The sequence below is a fragment of the Bos indicus x Bos taurus genome, chromosome 1 (genome assembly GCF_003369695.1).
Source record: "Bos indicus x Bos taurus breed Angus x Brahman F1 hybrid chromosome 1, Bos_hybrid_MaternalHap_v2.0, whole genome shotgun sequence".
In the NCBI taxonomy this organism is placed as follows: Eukaryota; Metazoa; Chordata; class Mammalia; order Artiodactyla; family Bovidae; genus Bos; species Bos indicus x Bos taurus.
In genome coordinates, this window is record NC_040076.1 from 6,547,997 (window position 1) to 6,568,054 (window position 20,058).

The window sequence follows — 20,058 nt, forward strand, 5'->3', positions numbered from 1 at the left end:
ATAACAAACACCCTCTTCCAACAACACAAGAGAAGACTCTTTACATGGACATCACCAGATGGTCAACACCGAAATCAGATTGATTATATTCTTTGCAGCCAAAGATGGAGAAGCTCTATACAGTCAACAAAAACAAGACCAGGAGCTGACTGTGGCTCAGACCATGAACTCCTTATTGCCAAATTCAGACTTAAATTGAAGAAAGTAGGGAAAACCACTAGACCATTCAGGTATGACCTAAATCAAATCCTTTATGATTATACAGTGGAAGTGAGAAATAGATTTAAGGAACTAGATCTGATAGATAGAGTGCCTGATGAACTATGGAATGAGGTTCGTGACATTGTACAGGAAACAGGGATCAAGACCATCCCCATGAAAAAGAAATGCAAAAAAGCAAAATGGCTGTCTGGGGAGGCCTTACAAATAGCTGTGAAAAGAAAAGAAGCGAAAAGCAAAGGAGAAAAGGAAAGATATAAACATCTGATTGCAGAGTTCCAAAGAATAGCAAGAAGAGATAAGAAAGCCTTCCTCAGCGATCAATGCAAAGAAATAGAGGAAAACAACGGAATGGGAAAGACTAGAGATCTCTTCAAGAAAATCAGAGATACCAAAGGAACATTTCATGCAAAGATGGGCTCGATAAAGGACAGAAATGGGATGGACCTAACAGAAGCAGAAGATATCAAGAAGAGATGGCAAGAATACACAGAAGAACTGTACAAAAAAGATCTTCATGACCCAGATAATCACGATGGTGTGATCACTGACCTAGAGCCAGACATCCTGGAATGTGAAGTCAAGTGGGCCTTAGAAAGCATCTCTATGAACAAAGCTAGTGGAGGTGATAGAATTCCAGTTGAGCTATTCCAAATCCTGAAAGATGATGCTGTGAAAGTGCTACACTCAATATGCCAGCAAATTTGGAAAACTCAGCAGTGGCCACAGGACTGGAAAAGGTCAGTTTTCATTCCAATCCCAAAGAAAGACAATGCCAAGGAATGCTAAACTACTGCACAATTGCACTCATCTCACATGCTAGTAAAGTAATGCTCAAAATTCTCCAAGCCAGGCTTCAGCAATATGTGAACCGTGAACTTCCTGATGTTCAAGCTGGTTTTAGAAAAGGCAGAGGAACCAGAGATCAAATTGCCAACATCCGCTGGATCATGGAAAAAGCAAGAGAGTTCCAGAAAAACATCTATTCTGCTTTATTGACTATGCCAAAGCCTTTGACTGTGTGGATCACAAGAAACTGTAGAAAATTCTGAAAGAGATGGCAATACCAGACCACCTGACACACAGGAAGCAACAGTTAGAACTAGACATGGAACAACAGACTGATTCCAAATAGGAAAAGGAGTATGTCAAGGCTGTATATTGTCACCCTGTTTATTTAACTTATATGCAGAGTACATCATGAGAAATGCTGGACTGGAAGAAGCACAAGCTGAAATCAAGATTGCCAGGAGAAATATCAATAACCTCAGATATGCATATGACACCACCGTTATGGCAGAAAGTGAAGAGGAACTAAAAAGCCTCTTGATGAAAGTGAAAGAGGAGAGTGAAAAAGTTGGCTTAAAGCTCAACATTCAGAAAATGAAGATCATGGCATCCGGTCCCATCACTTCATGGGAAATAGATGGGGAAACAGTGGAAACAGTGTTAGACTTTATTTTTCTGGGCTCCAAAATCACTGCAGATGGTGACTGCAGCCATGAAATTAAAAGACACTTACTCCTTGGAAGGAAAGTTACGACCAACCTAGAAAGCATATTCAAAAGCAAAGACATTACTTTGCCAACAAAGGTTCATCTAGTCAGGCTATGGTTTTTCCTGTGGTCATGTATGGATGTGAAAGCTGGACTGTGAAGAAGGCTGAGCACCGAAGAATTGATGCTTTTGAACTGTGGTGTTGGAGAAGACTCTTAAGAGTCCCTTGGACTGCAAGGAGATCCAACCAGTCCATTTTTGAAGGAGATCAGCCCTGGGATTTCTTTGGAAGGAATGATGCTAAAGCTGAAACTCCAGTACTTTGGCCACCTCATGTGAAGACTTGACTCATTGGAAAAGACTCTGATGCTGGGAGGGATTAGGGGCAAGAGGAGAAGGGGACGACAGAGGATGAGATGGCTGGATGGCATCACTGACTCAATGGACGTGAGTCTGAGTGAACTCCAGGAGTTGGTGATGGACAGGGAGGCCTGGCGTGCTGCGATTCATGGGGTCGCACAGAGTCAGACACGACTGAGCGACTGATCTGATCTGATCTGATAGTACCTAACGGGGCTTCCCCAGTGGCTCATCGGTAAAGAATCTACCTGCAGTGCAGGAGACCTAGTTCAATCCCTGGGTTGAGAAGTTCCCCTAGAGGAGGGCATGGCAACCCACTCCAGTAATCTTTCCTGGAGAATCCCATGAACAGAGGAGCCTGGTGGGCTACAGTCCATAGAGTCACAGAATCAGACAGGACTGGAGCAACTGAGCATGCAGCACGCATAATGCCCAATACAGAGCAAGCATCTAAGCAATGTTTGACCCTTTCCTCGTGATTCCTCTGTTCCTGAATGCAGGAAGTCTTACGAGGCTGTCTTATCATTCAGCAGTTGTATTCTCTCTCTCCTTTATTTCATTCTGTTTGATTTATCATCTATCTGCTAATTAAGAAACAGACGAAGGAAGAGCTGATTTTAAAGCAACAAGTTTAAGCTCAAATTTTAATCCAAATCCATTGTCATGAAACTGTTATCATATCACAGTCAGTATTTTATATTTAAACTGGCTTTTCCAAGAATAGATCACTGGGATTTATATCACTGTTAGGGAAAGAAATTGTTTTCTGAGAATAGATTGAAAATAAGCAATTGTCATTTGAAAGATATTTAGATCACTCACAGATAGATGGAACAGAATTGCTACCTACTTTAGTCTGATTGATCAGAAAAGCCATCCATGTCAAAGACAATATTTAAGCTGATTTCCAATAGACAAGTCACATGAGTCAACAGTGGAGAGAAAAGAACAGAAGGAGCAGCATGTGTGAACATCTTGAAGTAGGAAAGATTTGGGTGTGTTTGAAAAAGAGTGACTCTGGTGTAGTGATGGCGTAGTGCAACCTAAGTTTGGAGAGATCAGCAGAGACAGATCAGGTAGAGCCACAGGGCCAAGAAGACTTGCAAGGAGGTCGGATTTGTTACAAATAAAATAAAAAGCCACCAGAAGCTTTATGTTCTGGAAGATGATTACTTTTGCCTGTGATGTGGAAATGGATTATAGAGGAGCAAATGTGGAATCAGAGAGACCATCAAGGAGATATCAACATAGTCTATGAAGGATGGGCTGTGACCAAGAATCAAAAAGAGGGAGAAAAGAGAGAGTCTAGACAGGTTGCAGAGTAGAGTCAGTTGAAGTTGCCAGGGCTTTGGATAGGGTTATGGGAAAAGGAAATCAGGACTGATTCACATTTCTGGATTGAGTATGTGCATGCTCAGTCACTTCAGTCATGTCTGACACTTTATGACCCTGTGGACTATAGTCTGCCAGGCTCCTCAGTCCATGGGATTCTCCAGGCAAGAATACTGGAGTGGGTTGCCATGTTCTCCTCCAGGGGATCTTCCCAACACAGGGATTGAACCTGGGCCTCCTGCATTACATGCAGATTCTTTACCATTGAACCACCAGGGAAGCCCCTGGATTAACTAAAGGATAATTGTGCCGTTTATTGGTATAGAACAGACGGAGGGAGGGGTTCACTTATAGAAAAGAAATGAGAAGTTCTATCTTAGATGTATTCATTGGAAGGACTAATGTTGAAACTGAAGCTCCAATACTTTGGCCACCTGACTCAAAGAGCCGACACAATTGGAAAGACCCTGGTGCTCAGAAAGATTGAAGGCAAAAGGAGAAGGGAGAGGCAGAGGATGAGATGGTTAGATTGCATCACTGACTCAATGGACATGAATGTGAGCAAAGTCCAAGAAATATTGAAGGACAGAGGAACCTGACATGCTTTGGTCCATGGGGTCACAGAGCCAGACACAACTTAGCGACGGAACAGCAACAATCTTAGGTGTATATGATTCGAAGTGTCTGTAAGACATACAGAGCCATCAGGTAAGCAGCGTTGCATACGGTGCTCAGAAAAAAAGAAATCATCTAGGTTGGAGATATAAACTTTGGAGTCTTGAGTCATAATGATTTTTAAAGACAGAGAATTAATAGGATCACTCAGGGAGAAAGAGTAAAAGAGGATCCACAGCTTAAACCAGAGGAATGCCAATACTTCAGGGAGGAATAGGAGCCAGCTGAGAAGAAAACTGACTGAGGAAGCCAGTGCATTTGGAAAACTAGAAAACAATAGTGCAATGAGAGCCAAGAGAAGAGAGTGTTTCAAGAAGCAAATGGCCAGCCCCATCACATACCCAAGGGGTGGATAAGAGGACAGAGAAGGAGACATTGCAATCGGCTGTGTGAGGATTGTCAGTGATGCTGAGACAAGAAATTTCAGTACAGTGGTGAGGCAGTGTAGGAGCCATATTGGAATATATTAAAGAAAAGTTCAGGAGGTGGAATCAATACAGTTAACAATCCTTCAGAATTTGGGTTATACAGAATAATGGAAAATGAGTGAAATCAATCTTCAAGGAGCTATGGAACCAAGGTTTGTTTGTTTCTAAGATAAAGATGGAAAATTAGATTATGGTTACAAAACTGATCTGGTAAAGGAACTTCCCTGGTGGGTCCAGTGGCTAAGACTCCATGCTCCCAGTGCAGGGGACCTGGGTCCAGTCCCTGGTCAGGGAACTAAATCCCACATGCTGCAGCTGAAACTTCACATGCCTCCACTAAAAGCTCACATGTCACAGCTAAGACGCAGTGCAGCCAAAGAAATACATATATTTTTTTTTTCCTAAACCTGATCTGGGAAAGATGGAAAATTTCATAAAAGTGGGAAACCAAAGTGAAATGTTTTAGAAGTCAAAGAGCACTGGATCCAGACGATAAAGGCAAGACCTGTAACTGGCCCAGATGAACAAAGTGCCCCCATCATGAAGGGAGGGAAAAGGTGAAGTTAGCGACTCCAGCACTCTTGCCTGGAAAATCCCATGGACGGAGGAGCCTGGTGGGCTGCAGTCCGTGGGGTCACGAAGAGTCAGACACGACTGAGTGACTTCACTTTCACTTTTCATTTTCATGCATTGGAGAAGGAAATGGGGACCCACTCCAGTGTTCTTGCCTGGAGAATCTCAGGGACGGGGGAGCCTGGTGGGCTGCTGCCTGTGGGGCCACACAGAGTCGGACACGACTGAAGCGACTTAGCAGCAGCAGCAGCGCCTTATGAGGGCTGTTGTTGTTAGTCATCAGTCGTGTCTGACTCTTTGCAACCCATGGACTGCAGCACACCAGACTTCCTTGTCCTTCACCATCTCCTGGAGTTTGCTCAAACTCATGCCCATTGAGTAAGTGATGCCATCCAACCATCTCATCCTCTGTCGTCCCCTTCTCCTGTCCTCAGTCTTTCCCAGCATCAGAGTCTTTTCCAATGAGTCAGCTCTTCTCATCAGGTGACCAAAATATTGGAGCTTCAGCTTCAGCATCAGTCCTTCCGATGAATATTCAGGGTTGATTTCCCTTAGGATTGACTGGTTTGATCTCCTTGCAGTCCAAGAGACTCTCAAGAGTCTTGTCCAGCACGCTAATTCGAAAGCATCAGTTCTTTGGTGCTCAGCCTTTTTTTATGGTCCAACTCTCTCATCTATACATGACTACTGGACCACAGAGAATAATCAAACAAATACAGAATGCAGGAAATCGACAGGAAAAATGACTCATCTCTTCAACAAATTAATGGCTTGTTTAAAAACAAAGAGGTGGGAGAGGTGGAAACTGTTAAACAATAATAAAAGCATAAAAGATAAATCAACCAAACTCTATTAAAAAAAAAAAAAACTTGTTTGAGTCCTGATGGAACAAATAGGACAATTAACAAATTTTGAGACAATTGAAAAACTTTCAGCATGTATTGGAATAATATTTCAAATAATAATTTTGTTAGATGTGATAATACTATTGTGGGTATGTTGTTTTAAAGTCTTTATGTGTTAGAAATGAGATGCGTGTATGCATGCTGCCTCTTCAGCTGTGTCCAACTCTTCGAGACCCCCCTACCAACTGTAGCCCAACAGTCTCCTCTGTCCATGGGATTCTCTAGGCAAGAATACTGGAGTGGGTTGCCAAGTCCTCCTCCAGGGGATCTTCCTGACCCAGGAATCAAACCTATGTGTCTTATGTGTCTTGCATTGGCAGGCAGGTTCTTTACCACTAGCGCCACCCGAGAAGCCCCAGAAATGAGGTATTTACTAGTAAAGTTACTGCGGCCCAAGAGTGCAGAATGGTTAAACACAGTTGGCAAAATAATGATAATTATTGCATCTGGGTGATAGCACCATCAAAGTTTATTATACTCTTCTCTCTAATTCCGGATACGCTTGCAATTTTCCATAATAAAATACTTTAAACAAAGTTGAAATGGAAAAGACAATGTGCCGTTAAAATCTGAGCCTTGAGACCTGAAGCTTATAAAGTCCTTTCAGAATCTGAAATCACTTGCAATTTTATAGTACGCAAGAATGATCCAAATACCAATGTGTACTGTTATTCTGCTGAACTGACATTCACCTGTTTGCAGTGTCTTTATAAGAATCCATCATAGCTGGAGACATCCAGTAATCTGCGAAGAGCTCCTTGTCTTTAGCATTTGGCAGACAATAAACAGGTTACAAGTCTCGCTAAATCATCCATCCACTTCCGTCTTTAAGCAGGTGAATGACTATGATGGTGGGATTCAACTTCACAGCCAATTACCCCATCTGACTCAGATTTCTTGAGACAAAACAGGAGAATAAGGAAACATAAATAGTGGCTGTGTGCAGCCAGATGTACAAATATTTATCTAGCTACTCCACCACTGCAGAGAGTTTTAATGATGTAGTCTGACAGCATAAATGGCAGACACCAATATTGTATGTGTGTCTGAGATATGACAATGTAGCAGCCCCTCTGGGGTGCTTACACCATTTAGGAGTTTCATTCCAATGAAATCCAAATGCGAGAAGCATCCAGCTGTGCGGAATACATCAGGCTTTCTCTTCCTCTTTTCCCCTCTCCCGAACACCTTTGGGACCTGGACTCATTCCAAAAGCCCTGCAGTTTCCTCACAATGATCTATGTCCCCACGTGGCCCTGGTTAAACTGTACCTCTGTATCACCACCACCGCCATTTCCATCACCACTCACACACACACACACACACACACACACACACACACACATACACACACACACAGGAATTCCTCTTTCTAGCACAGGATACAGTAGAAATAGATCTCAACGTGTGGTGCTGAGATTTGCAGCATCACCTGGAAACTCCTGAAATTTGCAAAATTCTTGGACTCCCCCTACCCCAGACCTAGGGAACCAGAAGCTCTGGGCTGGGGGCTAACACCCCAAGTTTTAATAAATCCTCCAGGTGCTTTCTAGGCACGGTGAAGCTTGGGGAAAGTAGAGAAGGGTCATGCCCGTAAAATGAAGGGTAAGCTGGGAGGTTAACACTGAAAGTCTTTTTAATCCTTAAAAATCTCAGGCTGGGAATTCCCTGGTGGGACAGTGGATAAGACTCCACCTGCCAATTCAGGGTATATGGGTTCGGTCCTTGGTCCTGGAAGATTCCACATGCCCTGGGGGCAACTAAGCACGAGGGTGCCTAGAGATCATGCTGTGAGATGAGAAGAAGCCACTGCAATGAGAAGCCCATGCACGGCAGTGACACCCCACTCACTGCAACTTTAGAAAGCCAGAGGACCGCAGTGAAGACTCAGCGCAGCCACAGATAAGTAAATAAATAAATCTAGGGCAGAGTGGGAGAAGGCAATGGCACCCCACTCCAGTACTCTTGCCCGGAGAATCCCATGGATGGAGGAGCCTGGTAGGCTGCAGTCTATGGGGTCGCTAACAGTCGGGCATGACTGAGCAACTTCACTTTCACTTTTCACTTTCATGCATTGGAGAAGGAAATGGCAACCCACTCCAGTGTTCTTGCCTGGAGAATCCCAGGGACGGGAGAGCCTGGTGGGCTGCCGTCTATGGGGTCGCACAGAGTCGGACACGACTGAGGTGACTTAGCAGTAGCAGCAGCAGCAGGGCAGAGTGAGTACAAGACATTCTCATTTTACACAAGAACAAAAATGAATAATTAAGAAATCAAAAGACACATGGTCAATGTGAATTCATTAGAGAAATCACAGAGGTGGGTGAAAACAGGCCAGATAATCCAAAACCAGTGTTAACAAAATAAGTGCTAAATGACTGTTATTGTTTCAGCGTATCTTCCAAACTGAGGTTAGCGTAACAGCAGTTTGTGTTGAATCCATTTGTCAACAAGTGCTAATTGAACACCTGTGATGTCCTTTTCTTCAAAGCACAACCACCAATAGAGACACCCAGAAAGAGAGTCTTTGTGGAATTCCCTGAAGGATGTAGGAATTACATCATAATATGAGTAATGTGTATAAGAGACATTAGAGTAAACTTTAAAGGGATTATTAGAAAGTGAGAAAATTATTGGGGTATTCTCTTCTCTGTCTCTGTCTAGTATATAGAAGAAAGAAAAAAATCTATTATTTTAAAAGGAACAAATATAATGGAAACAGTGTCCAAAGACATCTACTCCACATCTCAGTTCAATGTGAAGTTTTCCTCCTTCTGACTTATTTCACTCTATATATATTGACAAATATATACGGAATCTAGAAAAATGGTACAGATAAGCCTGTTTGCAGGGCAGACATAGACACAGACAGAGAACAGATGGGTGAACACAGTGGGGGAAAGGGAGGGTGGGATGAATTGGGAGATAGGATTGACATATATATACCACCATGTGTGAAATAGCCAGTGGGAACCTGATATACAGCACAGAGTGTTCCGTTCAGTGTTCTGTGATGACCTAGATGGGTGGGATTGGGGTGCGGGGGTTAGGAGGAAATCCCAAGCGGGAACAGGACATATGTATACCGGATACACTTCGTTGTACAGTAGAAACTAACACAACATCATAAAGCAATAATACTCCAATAAAACACTTGTTGTTTAGTTGCTGAGTCATGTTGGACTCTTCTCGACAGCATGGACTACATATAGCCCACCAGGCCCCTCAGTCCAAGAGATTTCCCAGGCAAGAATACTGAAGTGGGTTGCCATTCCCTTCTCCAGGGGATCTTCCAGATTGAACCTGGGTCCTCTGCATTGGAGGCAGATTCTTTACCATCGGAGCCACTAGGGAAGCCCAAAAAACTTTTAATTTTTTTTTTTTTAATGTGAAGTAAATTGTTGCTAAATTCGAACTCAAAACCAGTATGTCTCTTACTGAACTTTGTGTTTATTGGATCCTGCCAAGAAGCCAGTTCATGAAATCCACTTTTTTGGAAAATCTCCAGGGAGAGAATTTCTGAAATGAGGATTCTGAAGTACAAGTATGTGGGTTATGTCTCTAATTTCCCAGAATACATGTGATTTCTCATAATTAAAATGCCCAGGGTTTTTCTTTGATTTTTATTAGGTTATAAAACTGGTGGGGTAATTATTCATGTTAAAAAGAATTATTTTCAGTTTTAAGCTATCACCGTATTCCAAACTCTTTTCCATTTCTCTTCATGGTGGTGAGGCTGTATTTATAAATGTAGAATAAAGTCACCCAGATGATAATATTTCAAATACTCCCTGCCTTCTTTTTAATTAATAAACCCAAAAGCCATCTTTTGCAGAAATGACTGCCTTAAGCTTCAAAAAAGTTTTCAGCTTAAAAGTAGCAAAGTTCAACATTTTATAGTCGGCTGTTTTATTGCAAATTTATGTGGTAGTAGGAAAAATCAGAAAATTGAATCAGGAGATTCAAAAGATGTTAAAGTATGGCAGAAACCAGAACAATATTGTAAAGCAATTATCCTCCAATTAAAATAAATGTAAATATAAATTTTAAAAAAATGCTAAAGGGGTCATTTTCCTCCCTCCATACCACCCTCCTTAAACTTTTACATAATGCAAAAAAAAAAAATCTTATTTTTCCTTTCTAAAATAATTTGCCTAAATTTTACTGAAGGCTTTTATTATCATTATGACATCTAAAGAGTTAGAATTGAATGTATTTCTGTGGAAATAGACAAAGACCAATCAAATGAGAATAATGAAGGGCTATTTATTCAGAACTTGGATAAGAAGTGAGTCGGCCACTGTCCCTGGCATCTTGGCAAAGATGCAAAGGCAGGCAGGGAAGTAGAAAACTTGATGGATCAAAACAGAGAGGCTTCAGGTGTGCTCTGAGAGGAGGCTGTGGGCTCAGGAAAGCTGGAGGAGGGCTAAATCATAGCAGGGCGTCTTCTGTGAGCGGTTAAGGCTACATATTTGGCTTTTTCTGGTTGACCCTCAGTTGGAAGCGGGACAAAAAATTGGGAAGCTATTTTTAATCAAGTTCTGGGCATTTGGGGTCGACTGTTACAAAAATTACTGTGTAGCCAATGCTCCCTAGATTGTTATTAGAAATAGTAGTCTGACCTCTAACAAGTCAGCAGTCTGACATATGACAGGCTGGCTTCCTGGACAGTTTATTGTCAGTAAAGGGGCTGGTTTCCTGGGCAAGTTTGTTGTAGGTTGTGGGTCAGAGTTCTATTTTTATATAGGGCCTGGCCATTGTCTGCTTCTATGTTTAGTTTCTCCTTTCCAAGTCAATTATAATTTAATGAGTAGCTGCAATACTGATGTAGCTCAGGTTCAGAATAGGACACCTACCTCTGTGGAAATTTTGGCCCAGCAATCAGAGGAGGTGTCGTACAATTCCCATGTGTATGAGGACCTATCCAAGTGATAATAATTTGGGATCTTTGGAGAGACAAATCGAAGTGAACCACCCCGGGACAAAGATGGGGCCACAAAGAAAGGTTTGAAAAAATGTCTGGCACAGGCAGATGGTTTCCAGAAAGCAGAGGTAAGACAAATCAGAAAAGCCAGTAAGCTCTAAGACATGAGACAAGATCAGTTCAGTTCAGTTGCTCAGTCGTGTCCAACTCCTTACTGCAGCACGCCAAGCCTCCCTGTCCATCACCAACTCCCGAGGTTTACTCAAACTCATGTTCACTGGGTCGGTGATGCCATCCAACCATCTCATCCTGTCATCCCCTTTTCCTCCTGCCTTCAATCTTCCCCAGCATCAGGGTCTTTTCCAGTGAGTCAGTTCTTCACATCAGGTGGCCTAAGTATTGGAGTTTCAGCCTCAGCATCAGTCCTTCCAATGAATATGCATGACTGGTTTCCTTTAGGATGGACTGGTTGGATCTCCTTGCAGTCCAAGGGACTCTCAAGAGTCTTCTCCACCACCACAGTTCAAAAGCATCAATTCTTTGGGCCTCAGCTTTCTTCATAATCCAGTTCCACATCCATACATGACTACTGGAAAAACCATAGCTTTGACTAGATGGACCTTTGTTGGCAAAGTAACATCTCTGCTTTTTAATATGCTGTCTAGGTTGGTCATAACTTTTCTTCCAAGGAGCAAGTGTCTTTTAATTTCATGGCTGGAAATGTGAGAGGACATGCATCCTAAAGGCTCAGAAACAGAGTCCAAAACCACTCTGCATACCTAACAAAACTCATCCATTGGCAACATGGCCCAGAGTCCTGCCCATCTGGGACGCCTGTCCAATCTGATATTCAGCCTGTGTACACTGGTTTGACCTAGCAATTAGTCAGTTCCCCATTCCATCATGGTGCCAAGACAACTGGTCATTAAGTATGCATTTTAATATTACCCCCACTTCAAAGTGACAGCCAGAATGTAGCCTCAACCAATGGTTACCAAGAATAAACTATTTGGATGTAGTTTTGTAAATATACTGTTTCCTTTCAATCTTGTTCTTTAGTCGCTAAGGCATGTCCAACTCTGCAACCACATGGACAGCAGCATGCCATGCTTCCTTGTCCTTCACTATGTCCCAGAGTTTGCTCAGACTCATGTCCTTTCAATCTAGATGTTGTGTAAATTGTCTCAAGCTTGATCTGAGCTCAGAAGGTATGAGAAGCTAAAAGAAGGAATCAAAGAAAAGTACCCTGATAAGAAGAGGGTACACTTTCCTTATTGAGTGAGGGCCATAGGAAACCTTGAAGTTTGAAATCACACACTCATGTCACCAGGGCAGGTTGAAGGACAACTCCTTGGGATCTGTGGCCATGGAAGGGATTATGTCAATGCTGCAACTGAGGTCATTGCAGAAGCTTCCGAAATGGAAGCCCAGGGACATCCTTGGTGGTCCAGTGGTTAAGACTCCATGTTACCACTGCAGGGGGCACAAGTTCAATCCTTTGTTGGGGAATTAAGATCCTGCATGGAAAAAAAAAGAAAGATGGGAGGCCAAGTCAGAGCAGAGAATGAAGAGGATAAAGAAGAGCATTAATTCTGAGAGTTTCAGCAAGAGAATTGCCAGTCCCCCCTGGATCCCATGGACGGAGGAGCCTGGTAGGCTACAGTCCATGGGGTCACAAAGAGTTAGACATGACTGAGCGACTTCACTTCACTTCATTGATAATGTGCCTCCGTCAGGAAGTCACGGTGACGGACACTGCAGGGGTATTTCTGAGTGTGTGTTCAGAGCAGAGACACTGTCTTCCCACCTCATATGTTAATTTGCCCCTGCATCCTCCCAGGTTAGCATCCACCTTAGGTTAAAAAAAAAAGAGGGGTGGACATTTAACAAACATTTTTTACCATTTGAATGTTTCATAATAGTTAAGTCCATTGCTATGGCAGTAAATGAACAGATGCTATTTGGGGGAAAATATCCAAAATTCACACATGACATGCCACAAGGATGGTAAACTAGTTACTAAAATAGCCAAATAATGTAAAGGTAGTTTTTAAAATACCTTTTTTTTCAGGTCAATATTTGAAATCCCACAAATTCTATGATTCCTGAAAATAAAACTGTACTGAGTATAATTATGATGTTATTTTTTTCTAGTTACTTCTATTTAATGGATATGCATTACAGACCAAAATAGATTTGCTTATTCTGGGAAAGGGGAATTCCTCCCCTTCTTTTGTGCATTTTTAGTTTCTGCCGTTTAATTTCGAGAAGGATCTGCTGGGGGGGTGGGGTGGGGAGCAGGTTTCCCTAGTAGCTCAGCTGGTAAAAAATCCACCTGCTATGCAGGAAACCCTGATTCAATTCCTGGGTTGGGAAGATCCACTGGAGAAGGGATAGGCTACCCACTCCGGTATTCTTGGGCTTCCCTGGTGGTTCAGATGGTAAAGAATGTGCCTACAATGCGGGAGACCTGAGTTCAATCCTTGGGTTGGGAAGACCCCCTGGAGGAGGGCATGGCAACCCACTCCAGTATTCTTGCCTAGAGAATCTTCATGGACGGAGGAGCCTGGCAGGCTGCAGTCCATGGGGTTGCAAAGAGTCAGACACCAGTGAGCGACTAAGCACAGTATATCTGCTCGGGGACAGTGTTGCAGCTGCTATGTGAACCAGGTCCAATCCCAAGTCCACAAGCCTTTCCAATCAGAACAGCTTTTCTCTCAAGAAAAGACACCATCTCTTGGCAATATGTTCGGGGATGTTTATAGACATTTCAAAATTTCAGTTTCAGAGCCTTGCAACTTAACTCTTTTTTTTTAAAGGCCCAATTTACTTATTTCTTCCTTTTAATTAACTTTTATTGGAGTGTAGTTTCTTTACAATGCTGTGTTAGTTTCAGGCATACAGCAAAGTGAGTCGCTTTTACGTATACATATATCCACTCTTCTTCAGATTTCCTTCCCATTTAGATCCCCACAGATCATGGGGTAAGGTTCCCGGTGCTAAACAGTAAGTTCTCGTTAGCTATTTGTTTTATGCCCAGTATCAATGGTGTATATGTGTCAATCCCAGTCTCCCAAGTGATCCCATACCCCTCTTCCCCCACCTCGGTGTCCATAAGTTTCCTCCCTACATCTTTGTCTCTACTTCTGCTTTGTCAGTAAGTTCATCTATACCACCTTTCTGGATTTCACACATAAGGGATATTATATGATATTTGTTTTTCTCTTTCTAATTTAGTTCACTCTGTATGAGTGTCTCTAGGTCCATGCCTCTGCAAATGGCACTATTTCATTCGTTTTTATGGCTGAGTCATATTCCACTGTAAAAAAATATATATATGAAATGCTTTACAAATTTGCATGTCATCCTTGTGCAGGGGTCATGCTAATCTTCTCTGTATCCTTCCAATTTTAGTATTTGTTGTTGTTGTTTTAGTCGCTAAGTCATGTCCAACTGTTTCAAGACCCCACATACTATATACCACCCCAGGCTCCTCTGTGGGCTTTCCAGGCAAGAATACTGAAGTGGGTTGCCATTTCCTTCTCCAGGGCATTTTCCTGACCCAGGGATCGAACCTGTGTCTCCTGCATTGCAGGTGGATTCTTTACTGCTGAGCCACCTGGGAAGCCCTAATTTTAGTGCAAGTGCTGCCAAAGTGAACAACCAACTTAACTCTTTAAAATATGAATAGAGTAGATGATACAGATCCCTCATCTCGCACACAGTGGGGTGCTGATGATAGTAATTCTGTTGTCTCAGAATCGTTGACTGAGACCTGAAGCAGAAGGCAGAGACACACCAAGCACCTCCCACTCTAAGGACAGCTGCCGACAGCTGGAGGCGTGAACCCCTGCAGAACATTTTAATAGACCAGAGTCAACAAGCTGTACTGATCTCAACCATTTCCCTGCCCTAAGCAAGCACAAGACCACGAAGAGGAGAGGGAGGAGAGACTGCCTGTCATGAGTCATCAGTGAAAAGGTGAGAGCCTCAGTACTTTCCATGGAGGAATAAAAAAGGGGAATACTCACAGATATTGGGGTGTCAGAAACAAGAGGGGGTGGGCATCTTGATCCCCAGGGGACACAGGCCGATGGGGCAGTCATGCTGAGCTGCTCAATCTCAGAGCCTCTCTGAGCAGGGGAGAGGAGGACTCAGAGGGCAGAGAGAGAGAGACTAGAAGTGGGAAAACCAGCCCTCCTGCTACCTGGCGTTTCCAGGAAACCTGAGTCTGCAGTGACTCATGGTTGACTGCAGAAGATAGCTGGGCTAAAGCCATGCTTACTGTACTCCAAACAAGAGGTCCATGCACAGGGTGGGTGTCCCCAGTGATGGAAAAAGAATGGCAGGGTGTATCACTGGTAGTGAAAGCTGCAGTGGGATTCAAAGAACTTGAGCTAGTTAGTCTCCCTTGGTAGGAAACTTGATGGAAACAAGAGATGGAGCTCTGGGTTCATATTAAGAGGTACGTAAAGAACTCACACGTGCACCCCAAGAAGGAAGCAGCATGGGATGTCCACCCTCAGGGGGTATCTGTACTTGGTCCATCTCAACCTAAGAAGGAATAGCCAATGGAATTATCTGGAGGTCCAGTGGTTAGGACTCCATGCTTCCACTGCAGGGGACATGGGTTTGATGCTCGGTCAGGGAACTAAGATCCCACATGCCGTGGCGCAGCCATAGATAAATAAACACATGTTTAAAACAGGAAGCAATAGCCAAGGGATGGCCAATGCACACCGGGAATGACAGATCCATCCCTTTCCATCTCCCCTCTGTAATCAAGAAGAAAAGTGCCCCAAGAAATGAGAGATAAGGAGTAAAAAAGCAGGCCAAGCCTTCTTCTTCCTCTAAGACCCCTTGGAAAAGCATGGCCAGGGTCAGGAGGAGGAGAGGAGACAGATGGATCTAAAATAGATATTTTAAACTTGACCCGCCATTTTAAAATATTCATAAGTAAATAAAAAATGCATGGAACTCTGTATGAGGCAGCATTTTCCTCCTCAAATGAATAAACATTTGCAGGTAGTAAATTGCAAGAAGAGCTCTCCAGCCGAGAGGGATGTAGCCCTGAGGTCAGGGAATCACAATGATGAAGCAGGAGCATGGCAGAAGTGACCCCTGCACAGGATTTCAATTCCAGGCCACTGTTTTCTTAGACTTCAGGAGAACTAAAGGTAAGCAGCAAAGTTTAAAGTATTTCATCAAAACTTCAATGAAAGATTTGAAATATGTGAGCAACTGGGTCATAAAAACAAAAAAAAAAAAGAGAGGAACTGATCCCCAGCAGGCTCGCCATCACCTCTGGGATTTTGCAGAGGTGAGGAGATCACTTTAGAAGGTACCCTGAGGCCAGGCTCCCCGACTAGAAGGGCAAGAAGTAGGTACTTGCTTTGGCTTAGAAAAGGCTGGGGAGAAAAAAAGCAGCCTGAAGAATAGATAAAGAAGACTTTGCAAAAGCAGAGAAAACTCCCTACCCTAGTGAATACACTAGAGCAGTGACTTTCACACTCCTAGTACCAAAATCCATGATAAGAATAACACACAGTGTGACCAGGACCCTGGCCACCTGGACATGCATCACTAAGATTCGTGAAACAGGATTTACTCGCTATGTGCAATGAAGGGACTCTGGTCTTTTACATTCTGTTCTCTTTTTTTTAAATGCTGGTCACAGCTCATATAAATTGATTTCCAGATCCTAGTAGCCTACCAGTGGCAGTATGAACAACTCTCATTAGGGCCAGATGACTCTTAAGAGGGAATTTGGGTCACACACCATGGACACCGTTTGTTTCTTCTCTCCCAAATATGATTCCCATGTCCACAGCCCCCTCTAATGTCATCAGATTGGAATCATGTATTCCTTTTAAAAATGCTTATTTTTAATTATTTGGCTGTGCCAGGTCTTAGCTGTGGCATGGGGCACGTGGGATCTAATTCCCTGACCAGGGATCGAACCTGGGCCCCCTGCACTGGGAGCATGGAGTGGTAACTGCTGAAACACCAGGAAAATCCCTGGAATCACTTACTCCTGATAACCTGCTTTCCAGATGAGTTCAAGGTTACATCTCTCTACTGGTTCTCTTATCTAACTATCTTCCATGCCTTTCTAGCTCTCCCCCTTGTAGACATGGATTAGACTACCCAAAATTGAAAGTGAAAATGAAAGTCACTCAGTCGTGTCCAACTCTTTGCAACCCCATGAACTATACAGTCCATGGAATTCTCTAGGCCAGAATACTGGAGTGGGTAGCCTTTCCCTTCTCCAGGAGATGTTCCATAGCCAGCGTTCAAACCCAGGTCTCTCACACTGCAGGCGGATTCTTTATGAGCTGAGCCACAAGGGAAGCCCACCCAATATTATCTCCACTAATTAAACACTTTCCAATCCCTTGGTGGGTTAGTCACTACATCGTGTCCGACTCTTTGCTATCCCATGGACTGTAGCCCACCAGGCTCCTCTGACCATGGGATTTTTTTCTGGCAAGAATACTGGAGTAGGTTGCCATTTCCTTTTCCAGGGTATCTTCCCGACCCACAAATCGAACCCAGGTCCCCTGCATTGAAGGTGGATTCCTGCACTGCAGGTGGTTTCTTTACCGACAGAGCTACAAGGGAAGCCAATCCCTTAAATATCCAGTATGTACAAGTCATCCACAGGACCTTCTTCATAAGCATGTCTGAATAATAACAGTAACAAGTAACATTTATAGATGCCAGGGTGTGTCAACCACTGTCCTCAGCTTTATCAATCTATATCTCTGTACTGGTCATCTTTGTAGTCATCCCATAAATAAGGAAAGACAGACCCGGGAAGGATAAGTAAGGACACATAGCTGTTAAGTATATACTTTGAATACAAGGGATCTTGGAAAATTAGCAGGTCATAGAAAAGCATGACACAAAGAATAAGTTTGATCTTCTGATGGGGGGAAGAGGGTCATGAGACAAGGAACATCAGTGGGTCTTATGCAGAGCCTCTTCCAGGTTTTACGCTCATGGCTCATGGCATAGAATAACCCTTCTGTACCAAAGGGTTCCAACCAAGAGACTTCTTGCTCTCTCAAAAAGACACACATTTGTTTCAGTTTCAGTCAAAATTTCTACTTTGTAAAGTCAAATCTTGCAATAATTTTATCCCCACAAAACAGAGAAGCGAGATACACATCCTGATAGCATTTGGATGTGTTAACCATCTTTTCCTACCATTTTCACTTGTTTGAAGAATTGTAGATCCTGCGTTACTTGGAATATTGCCTAGAAAAGTCTTTCTCAAGGGAAAGTTCCTCAGAGTGACTGTGCTCATAGGTCCTCAGTTTTCTAGTTCAATGTGACAGCAGAATCTAGGGGCATACAAATCATGTTTAACAACGCTAGATCCTTCACTTAGGATGATATTCCTTTCCACTCCTCCAGGGGGCACCATTTACATAGAATTCAATACAAATGGCACCCGCGGGGATTAGGCAGAGTGGTACTCCTGAAAAATCGTTCTGCTTGAAACCTCTTCAGATATCAGACACCTGGAAAAATAAAATAAATTAATCAAATGAGTTAATTGAATTAATGTTCATAAGGTTGCTCGCTTCCCTTGTAGCTCAGTCGGTAAAGAATCTGCCTGCAATGCAGAAGACCCAGGTTCGATTCCTGGGTCTGGAAGATCCCGTGGAGAAGGAAATGGCAAACCACTCTAGTATTCTTGCCTGGAAAAACCCATGGACAGAGGAGCCTGGTAGGCTACAGTCCATGAGTCCGCAAGAGTCAGACATGACTTAGTGACTAAAGAACCACCAAGGTTGCTTAGTGTCCAGAGAATAGGTAGGAAAGGTAGAAACAGATCATTTCATCACTTATTCCTTTCAGAGGGAAACTGTCTGTTCTGTTATTAATAATTAATGCCTCTCTTCCAACTGTTAGGTAGTTAGAATAGGGGAAAAAAGTCCAGAATGGTGGTGGCTAAAAGACAAAGAAGGGAAAAGCCCGCCAAAATAGAACAAAGGAAGGTCTGAGGACCAGAGTGAGGACCTCAGGTAGAACAAACAGCATTTCTGACTGGCCCAGTTTACACAGGGCAGGCCCAGGGGGAGAAAAAGACACATAAAAAGAGGAGCCAAAATTGGGCCGGGGGTTTCCCTTCTCTTCACATCTTTTAGGTCAGCCCACCCTCACACCTCCAGGATGTGTTTTCCTTTGCTTTCCAAATAAACTGAGCTGGAACATGGAGCTGTAACACTGGTCCATCCGAGGGCTGTAACACTGGTCCGTCCATCGCTTTGAATTTTTGTTGCAACAAGACAGAACCGATGAAATTACAAATTCCCCCATATTCTCTCTAGAATGTGTTAGTTTCCCTATTGGTCAGGACTTATTCTCAACCATTCTTTCTAAGGTGATTTTGCAGGTATCTGATTTCATTCCCATTATGCTGATTGTCACATAAAATTCTCTGAGTTCTCTGAGTTCCTGAATGTAGTGCCGGTTCTCATAGTATGGTCCCTGGGTGTCAGCAGCAGCACCACTTGGGAACTTGTCAGAAGTGCAAATACTTGGGCCCTAACCCAGACATCAGTGTGTTTTCTAGTCTTACAGATGATTCTGACGCATGCTAAACTTTGAGAACTATTGCCTTAACATATAATTTCCAATTCCACTGACACCAGAAACACCCATGAGGTTTTTTAAACTACATTGCTGTTGTCATTCAGTCACTAAGTCAGGTCTGACTCTTTGCAACCCCAAGGACTGCAGCACGCCCCTGTCCTTTACCATCTCCTGAAGTCAGCTCAAACTCATGTCCATTGAGTTGGTGATGCCATCCAACCATCTCATCCTCTGTTGTCCCCTTCTCCTCCTGCCCTCAATCTTTCCCAGCATCAGGGTCTTTTCCAGTGAGTCAGCTCTTTGCATCAGGTGGCCAAAGTATTGGAGCTTCAGTTTCAGCATCAGTCCCCCAAGTGAATATTCAGGGTTGATTTCCTTTAGAATTGACTGGTTTGATCTCCTTGAGTCTAAGAGATTCTTTCAGACACCACAATTCGAAAACATCAGTTCCTCAGTGCTCGACCTTCTTTATAGTCCAACTCTCATATCCATGCATGACTACTGGAAAAACCATAGCTTTGACTATACAGGCCTTTGTCAG

General features: G+C 43.2%; 1 non-coding gene across 1 annotated transcript; it reads right to left on the reverse strand.

Moving 5' to 3' along the window:
• Positions 1-14,244: 14,244 nt before the first annotated feature.
• LOC113899319 lies at positions 14,245-14,352 on the reverse strand. The gene has a single exon (XR_003512897.1). It is a non-coding gene; the product is annotated as a U6 spliceosomal RNA (small nuclear RNA).
• Positions 14,353-20,058: the final 5,706 nt, after the last annotated feature.